We start from the raw sequence: 10,115 nt of genomic DNA on the forward strand, positions 1-10,115 counted from the left end.
ACTGGTGGCGATCTTTGATGCCGAGTGGATGTAATCTGTGCAATCGCCTTAAAAGCCTAGCGTTAGTTTCGGCCTTATTTATTTCCTAGTCTTCTTTTTCCCTGGTTTGCTTGTGGCCGCAACAACCATGGGCCATATACGGACCATTGTAACCTTGACAATGCTATGGGCCGTAGGATCCATGGGTCTCCTACGGGCCATCGATAAATGGGCCTCCAACAGGGTCGTAGAATCGGTGGGCCTTTGGCCGTCGGATAAATGGGTCTACATGGGCCGTAAACGGGCGTAATTGGTATCGGCCCAACACGGTAATGGGCCGTTAACAGGCCGGAGGACAGCAAAGGCTTAATTCTGTCATAGGCATAACGGGTCATTAATGGGCCGTAATATAGGACAGGCTGGAAATGGCGCAATGGGTTAACAGGCCAGAAACGGGTCGACTCTTGCCACGGGCCAAATTAGGCCCATTAGGGGAACAGGCCAGTAACGGGCCGGAAGTAATCGAGGGCCGGAAAGGATACCAAGAACATATGGGCCTTCAATAGGCCGAAAGCTAACACGGGGTGGAAACGGTCCATGTGAATCACGGGTCGTTAACGGGTACAAAGAAATTTACTGTTCATTATGGGCTAGAGTCACCATGGGCCTCTAAAGGGCCTAAAGATATGAAGGCCTCATATGAACCGAAAGACGTCATGGGCCATACATGGGCCAAAAGTGAAATGGGCTGGTGTTATATTCGACAGCCCACAAGACGTTGCTGGGCCGATTTCCATTAGGCCCTAACGGGCCGTGAGTTATCGGGCCGTAAAATGGGCTATTTGCGAAGAGACCATTAACAGGCTTTTCATTGGCCAGTCCATTAACTTTTGACCAAGTCAAATGGGACGACTTTGTAAGCTAAATGGGCCAGTGGTGGGCCGTCGCACATGTCAACATATGATAGGCACCTATCTGACCCACTGACAAGCTGGCACGTGTTTCATCCGGCCAGTCAGAATTTTACACATGGAAATTTCCCTTTGATCCGGGCTATTAACGGGTTATTGGATCCAAAACCCGACCCGATAGCTTAACGGAATTCCATTACGGTGGATACTGACACGTCTCCAACGTACCTATAATTTTTGATTGTTCCATGCTATTATATTACCTATTTTGGATGTTTATGGGCTTTACTATACACTTTTATATCATTCTTAGGATGAACCTATTAACCGGAGGCCCTACCCAAATTGCTGTTTTTTGCCTATTTCAGTGTTTCGCAGAAAAGGAATATCAAACGGAGTCCAAATGGAATGAAACCTTCGGGAGAGTTGTTTTTGGAACGAAAGCAATCCAGGAGACATGGAGTAGACGTCAGGGAAGCAACAAGGAAGCCACAAGGCAGGGAGGCGCGCCCCCCACCCTCGTGGGCCCCTCGGGGCTCCCCTGACCGACTTCTTTCGCCTATATATATCCATATACCCCAAAAACATCCAGGAGCACCATGGATTGGGAGTTCCGCCGCTGCAAGACTCTATAGCCACCAAAAACCTCTCGGGAGCCCGTTCTGGCACCCTGCCAGAGGGGGAATCCATCACCGGTGGCCATCTTCATCATCTCTACACTCTCCATGACAAGGAGGGAGTAGTTCACCCTCGGGGCTAAGGGTATGTACCAGTAGCCATGTGTTTGATCTCTCTCTCTTGTGTTCTTGAGGTGATACGATCTTGATGTATCATGAGCTTTGCTATTATAGTTGGATCTTATGATGTTTATTCCCCTCTACTCTCTTGTAATGGATTGAGTATAGTTATCTTATCGGATTGAGTCTTTAAGGATTTGAGAACACTTGATGTATGTCTTGCATGTGCTTATCTGTGGTGACATTAGGATATTCATGTGATCTACTTGATGTATGTTTTGGTGATCAACTTGCGGGTTCAGTGACCTTGTGAACTTATGCATAGGGGTTGGCACACATTTTCGTCTTGACTCTCCGGTAGAAACTTTGGGGCACTCTTTGAAGTTCTTTGTGTTGGTTGAATAGATGAATCTGAGATTGTGTGATGCATATCGTATAATCATACCCACGGATACTTGAGGTGACATTGGAGTATCTAGGTGACATTAGGGTTTTGGTTGATTTGTGTCTTAAGGTCTTATTCTAGTATGAACTCTATGATATATCGGACGGAAAGAATAGCTTCATGTTATTTTACTATGGACTCTTGAATAGATCGATTGGAAAGGATAACTTTGAGGTGGTTTCGTACCCTACAACAGTCTCTTCGTTTGTTCTCTGCTATTAGTGACTTTGGAATGACCCTTTGTTGCATGTTGAGGGATAGTTATATGATCCAGTTATGTTATTATTGTTGAGAGAACTTGCGCTAGTGAAAGTATGAACCCTAGGCCTTGTTTCCTAGCATTGCAATACCGTTTACGCTCACTTTTATCATTAGTTACCTTGCTGTTTTTATATTTTCAGATTACAAAAACCTATATCTACCATCCATATTGCACTTGTATCACCATCTCTTCGCCGAACTAGTGCACCTATACAATTTACCATTGTATTGGGTGTGTTGGGGACACAAGAGACTCTTTGTTATTTGGTTGCAGGGTTGTTTGAGAGAGACCATCTTCATCCTATGTCTCCCACGAATTGATAAACCTTAGGTCATCCACTTGAGGGAAATTTGCTACTGTCCTACAAACCTCTGCACTTGGAGGCCCAACAACGTCTACAAGAAGAAGGTTGTGTAGTAGACATCAAGCTCTTTTCTGGCACCGTTGCCGGTGAGGTGAGTGCTTGAAGGTACATCTTTAGATCTTGCAATCGAATCTTTTTGTTTCTTGTTTTATCACTAGCTTATTCTATGAAAGAAAACTACAGAAAAATGGAATTAAGGTTGCCACATATGCTTCATCTTTTCAATATCTTTCGTGAGAATGATGGAAAGGAAAATTGTGCTCAAGTGCTAGAAGAAGAAGTCTCTAAAACGTTTGGCACTAAATCTTTGAATGAGGAGCATGATTGCAATGTTGTTAGTATGAACTCTTTGAATATCCATGGTACTAATGATGATTGCACTAGTCATGATGAAAATGTCTCTTATAAGCATGTCAATTTTTGTGGAGTGCATAGAGTTTGCAAGTACACACCAAATAGGGAAGATAGATTTTGCAAGACGCATAAGTATTTAGAAACTAAATGGTTGCAAGAAAGGCTAGATGTTTGTGCTGAAAATATAAAATTTCTTTGCCATCCTTGTGAACTTTGCAATGAACATGATCATTTAAATCCCCAATGCAAATTTTTTCATGATCGTATTGTGTCCAAAAATTGTGATGACTTGATTTCCCTTGCCCATCATAATGAAATTAGCTTGCTTTTGGGTTATGAAGAAATAAAACGTTTAACTAAAGGTATGCCAGAATTTGTCCTTGATAAAGTTCTTGATTTTGATATAGAAGAAATTTTTATGTATTGCACGGTGAATTGGATTGAGAACCCTTATGTTGCCAATTACATAAAGAGAAGAAAACAAATAGAATATGAAGAGAATACTAATGAAAGGGAAGAGACTTCCCAATATCCTCCTATTATTTCTTATGATGAATCAGGTAACGAGGAGGAGCTTTCTATTCAACCAATCTCATTAATAAGGAGATCAAAAAAGTGGGTTAAACCCACACATGATGTGAAGAAGAAAAAGAAAAGACGGAGAAGCAAAGGTAGAAAAGTATCCCTTCCAAATGATGTTGCTCCTATTACTCATTGTGATGATGATAATTGCTATACTATTGGTGCTATCCATACTATTAATGATGAGAGTGATTATGCTTATGATAGGAAAATGCCCAAGCTTGGGGATGCTATGCTTGATGAGTATGACATGTTTGAGAATATATTTGCTGCAATTAATGTTTGTCCCAAGCTTGGGGATGCTACGTTTAATGAAGATGATATTTTTAGCCTCCCAAGTTTCGAAGAGCAAATTTATTAGGATGATAGCATGCCTCCTATTTATGATGGTTATATTGATGAAAGTGGGTTGGGAAGAGTGTCAACTTTAGGAAGTAATGATCCCACTATTTTGGAGGGTGTTGAATCTTATAATATTTATTAAAGTGGATTTGGAGAGGTCATGACTTTATTTAGTGACGATCCACTATTTTGGAGGAGGTTTCAATTGATTATGATGAGAACGAAGTTGCTACTTATGATGATTATTGTGATGAAAATTATGCTATAAAAGAAGTGATGATTATATTTATAAAACTTGTCATGATTATTATTACCCTTTTTCTGAACATTACTCTTTTAATATGGAAACAATTTATAGTATTCGAGTCTCTTATGATACTCCCACCATTTCGAATGAGAAGAATTTTGCTTATGTGGAAAGTAATAAAAATTCTATGATTGTAGATCATGAAAAGAATGCTTTATGTGATGGTTATATTGTTGAATTCATTCATGATGCTACTGAAAAATTATTATGAGAGAGGATCATATGCTTCTACGTATTGCAATAATATCAAGTTTCCTCTCTATGTGTTGAAAATCTTGAAGATTTGCTTGGTTTGCCTTCCTATGCTAGTTGATTATTGTTCCCATAAGTTGTTTGCTCACAAAATCCCTATGCATAGGAAGTGGGTTAGACTTAAATGTGCTAGTCATATTGTTCATGATTCTCTCTTTATGTTTCAATTCTTATCTTTTATGTGAGCATCATTGAAATCATCATGCCTCGCTAAGGGCATTAAACGTTAGCGCTTGTTGGGAGGCAACCCAATTTTATTTTTGTTATTTGCTTTTTGCTACTGTTTAGTAATAAATAATTCATCTAGCCTCTGTTTAGATGTGGTTTTATGTTTTAGTTAGTGTTTGTGCCAAGTAGAACCTTTGGGAAGACTTGGGTGAAGTCTATGCGATCTTGCTGTGAAAAACAAAAACTTTTGCACTCACGAGATTAGCTGCCATGTTTTACTGGAGAGTGATTTTTGGAGTTCCAAAAGTATACGTTTGATACAGATTACTATAGACTGTTCTGTTTTTGACAGATTCTGTTTTCTATGTGTTGTTTGCTTATTTTGACGATTCTATGAGTAATATCAGAGGGTATGAACCATAGAGAAGATGGAATACAATAGATATTACACAAATATGGATTTAGAATGAGTTCATAACAGTAACTAAGTGGTGATTTATTTTCTTATACTAACGGAGCTTACGAGTTTTCTGTTGAGTTTTGTGTTGTGAAGTTTTCAAGTTTTGGGTAAAGATTCGATGGACTATGGAATAAGGAATGGCAAGAGCCTAAGGTTGGTGATGCCCAAGGCACCCCAAGGTAAAATTCAAGGACAACCAAAAAAATCCTAAGCTTTGGGATGCCCCGGAAGGCATCCCCTCTTTCATCTTCATTCATCGGTAACTTCACTTGGAGCTATATTTTTATTCACCACATGATATGTGTTTGCTTGGAGCGTCATTTTGTTTTATTTTGTTTTGCTTGCTTTTTGAATAAAATACCAAGATCTTAAGTTCTTAAACGTTAGAGAGTCTTCACATAGTTGCATAATTATTTGACAACTCATTGATCTTCACTTATATCTTTTGGAGTAGTTTGTCATTTGCTCTAGTGCTTCACTTATATCTCTTTATAGCACGGTGGTGGTTATATTTTATAGAAATTGTTGATCTCTCATGCTTCACTTATATTATTTTGAGAGTCTTTTAGAACAACATGGTAATTTGCTTTGGTTATGAATTTAGTCCTAATATGATGGGCATCCAAGATAGGTATAATAAAAACTTTCATAAAGAGTGGATTGAATACTATGATCAATTTGATACTTGATGATTGTTTTGAGATATAAAGGTGGTAATGTTAGAGTCATGCTAGTTGGGTAATTATGAAATTGAGAAATACTTGTGTTAAAGTTGGCAAGTCCCATAGCATGCACGTATAGTAAAAGTTGTGTAACAAATTTGTAGCATGGGATGCTCTTTTGATTGCCTTCCTTACGAGTGGAGGTCGGGATCGCGCGATGGTTAACTCCTACCAACCCTTCCCCTAGGAGCATGCATAGTAGTACTTTGCTTCAAAGGCTAATAAACTTTTGCGATAAGTATATGCGTTCTTTATGACTAATGTGAGTCCATGGATTATACGCACTCTTACCCTTCCATCATTGCTAGCCTCTACGGTACCACGCATTGCCCTTTCTCACCTTGAGAGTTGGTGCAAACTTCGCCGGGCATCCAAGCCCCGTGATACGATGCGCTCTATCACACATAAACCTCCTTATATCTTCCTCAAAACAGCCACCATACCTACCTATTATGGCATTTCCATAGCCATTCCAAGATATATTGCCATGCAACTTTCCATCGTTTCATTTATTATGACATGTTTCATCATTGTCATATTGCCTTGCATGATCATGTAGTTGACATCGTATTTGTGGCAAAGACACCATGCATAATTTTTCATACATGTCACTCTTGATTCATTACCCATCCCGGTACACCACCGGAGGCACTCATATAGAGTCATATTTTGTTCTAGTATCGAGTTGTAATCCATGAGTTGTAAGTAAATAGAAGTGTGATGATCATCATTATTAGAGCATTGTCCCTTGAAAAGAAAGGCCAAAAAAAGAGAAAGGCCAAAAAAGAGGAAGGCCCCCAAAAAGGGGGGCAATGTTACTATCCTTTTGCACACTTGTGCTTCAAAGTAGCACCATCACCTTTATGATAGAGAGTCTCTTATTTTGTCACTTTCATATACTAGTGGGAATTTTTCATTATAGAACTTGGCTTGTATATTCCAATGATGGGCTTCCTCAAAATTCCCTAGGTCTTCGTGAGCAAGCAAGTTGGATGCATACCCACTTAGTTTCTTTTGTTGAGCTTTCATACATTTATAGCTCTAGTGCATCCGTTGCATCGCAATCCCTACTCCTCATGTTGACATAAATTGATGGGCATCTCCATAGCCTGTTGATTAGCCTCGTCAATGTGAGACTTCCTTCTTTTTTGTCTTCTCCACACAACCTCCATCATCATATTCTATTCCACCCATAGTGCTATATCCATGGCTTACGCTCATGTATTGCGTGAGAGTTGAAAAAGCTGAAGCGCGTTAAAAAGTATGAACCAATTGCTTGGCTGAAACCGGGGTTGTGCATGATGGGAGTATTTTGTGTGACGAAAATGAAGCATGGCCTAACTATATGATTTTGTAGGGATAAGCTTTCTTTGGCGATAAGACATGATTACTTGGTTAGTATGCTTGAAGTATTACTATTTTTATGTCAATATGAAACTTTTATCTTGAATCATTTGGATCTGAACATTCATGCCACAATAAAGAAAATTACATTGAGAAATATGCTAGGTAGCATTCCACATCAAAAATTCTGTTTTTATCATTTACCTACTCGAGGACGAGCAGGAGTTAAGCTTGGGGATGCTTGATATGTCTCCAACGTATCTATAATTTTTGATTGTTCCATGCTATTATATTAACTGTTTTTGATGTTTATGGGCTTTACTATACACTTTTATATCATTTTTGGGACTAACCTATTAACTGGAGGCCCAACCCAAATTGTTGTTTTTTGCCTATTTCAGTGTTTCGCAGAAAAGGAATATCAAACAGAGTCCAAACAGAATGAAACCTTCGGGAGAGTTATTTTTGGAACGAAAGCAATCCAGGAGACTTAGAGTAGACGTCAGGGAAGCAACGAGGAAGCCATGAGGCAGGGAGGCGCGCCCTACCCCCTGGGCGCGCCCCCCACACTGGTGGGCCCCTCATGGCTCCCCTGATCGACTTCTTTCGCCTATATATATCCATATACCCTGAAAACATCCAGGAGCACCATAGATCAGGAGTTCCGCCGCCGCAAGCCTCTGTAGCCACCAAAAACCTCTCGGGAGCCTGTTTCCGCACCCTGCCAGTGGGGGAATCCATCACCGGTGGCCATCTTCATCATCCCGGCGCTCTCCATGACGAGGAGGGAGTAGTTCACCCTCGGGGCTGAGGGTATGTACCAGTAGCTATGTGTTTGATCTCTCTCTCTCTCTCTCTCTCTCTCTCTCTCTCTCTCTCTCGTGTTCTTGAGGTAATATGATCTTGATGTATCACGAGCTTTGCTATTATAGTTGGGTATTATGATGTTTCTTCCCCTCTACTCTCTTGTAATGGATTGAGTTTTCCCTCTTAAGTTATCTTATCGGATTGAGTCTTTAAGTATTTGAGAACACTTGATGTATGTCTTGGATGTGCTTATCTGTGGTGACATTGGGATATTCACGTGATCTACTTGATGTATGTTTTGGTGATCAACTTGCGGGTTCAGTGACCTTGTGAACTTATGCATAGGGGTTGGCACACGTTTTCGTCTTGACTCTCCGGTAGAAACTTTGGGGCATTCTTTGAAGTTCTTTGTGTTGGTTGAATAGATGAATCTGAGATTGTGTGATGCATATCGTATAATCATACCCACGAATACTTGAGGTGACATTGGAGTATCTAGGTGACATTAGGGTTTTGGTTGATTTGTGTCTTAAGGTGTTATTCTAGTACGAACTCTATGATAGATCGAACTGAAAGAATAGCTTCATGTTATTTTACTACAGACTCTTGAATAGATCAATCAGAAAGGATAACTTTGAGGTGGTTTCATACCCTACAATAGTTTCTTCGTTTGTTCTCTGCTATTAGTGACTTTGGAATGACTTTTTGTTGCATGTTGAGGGATAGTTATATGATCCAGTTATGTTATTATTGTTGAGAGAACTTGTGCTAGTGAAAGTATGAACCCTAGGCCTTGTTTCCTAGCATTGCAGTACTGTTTACGCTCACTTTTATCATTAGTTACCTTGCTGTTTTTATATTTTTAGATTACAAAAACCTATATCTACCATCCATATTGCACTTGTATCACCATCTCTTCGCCGAACTAGTGCACCTATACAATTTACCATTGTATTGGGTGTGTTGGGGACACAAGAGACTCTTTGTTATTTGGTTGCAGGGTTGTTTGAGAGAGACCATCTGCATCCTACGCCTCCCACGGATTGATAAACCTTAGGTCATCCACTTGAGGGAAATTTGCTACAGTCCTACAAACCTCTGCACTTGGAGGCCCAACAATGTCTAATAAAAGAAGGTTGTGTAGTAGACATCAGATGCCACGTGTCGGTCACCCTTGATGAAAGCACTTCTGTGACGCGCGATTTATCATCATGGAAGTGGACACTTGCGTGATGATAATTTTGGTAATGTCATGGAACACTTCTATGACAACACAGGTATGACTATCTTGATTCTGTCATAAAATCGTCATGGATGTACATGCATGACAAAAAACGCGACCTACTGTGACTAACATGTATCATCACGGAACTGTATTTTTTTTGTAGTGTTAGCACCGAACGTACGGCACCTCCGCGATCAGCACACGTTCAGCTCGGGGACGTCCTTCGTACTCTTGATCCAGTTGAGACCGAGGGAGAGTTTCGTCAGAACGATGGCGTGGTGATGGTGATGATGAAGTTACCGGCGCAGGGCTTCGCCTAAGCACTACGATGATATGACTGAGGTGTGTAACTGTGGAAGGGGGGCACCGCACAGGGCTAAACAATGTCAACTTGTGTGTTCTAGGGTGCCCCGTGCCCTCGTATATAAAGGAGCAAGGGGGAGGCCAGCCGGCCCTTGGGCGCACCAAGGAGGGGAGGAGTCCTCCTCCTAGTAGGAGTAGGACCTCTCCTTTCCTACTCCAACTAGGAGGGGGAAGGGAGAAGGAAGGAGAGGGAAAGAGGGGCTGCGCCCCCTCCCTTGTCCAATTATGGGGGCCACCTCCTGGGCTGCTGCCCTCTCTCTCCCCTAAGGCCCACTAAGGCCCAATACTTCCCCTGGGGGTTCCAGTAACCCCTCCGGCACTCCGGTTTTCTCCGAAATCACCCGGAACACTCCCGGTGTCTGAATATAGCCGTACAATATATCAATCTTTATATCTTGACCATTTCGAGACTCCTCGTCATGTCCGTGATCACATTCGGGACTCTGAACTACCTTCGGTACATCAAAACACATAAACTCATAATACCAATC

This window comes from Triticum dicoccoides, chromosome 6B (assembly GCF_002162155.2).
Source record: "Triticum dicoccoides isolate Atlit2015 ecotype Zavitan chromosome 6B, WEW_v2.0, whole genome shotgun sequence".
Lineage (NCBI taxonomy): Eukaryota > Viridiplantae > Streptophyta > Magnoliopsida > Poales > Poaceae > Triticum > Triticum dicoccoides.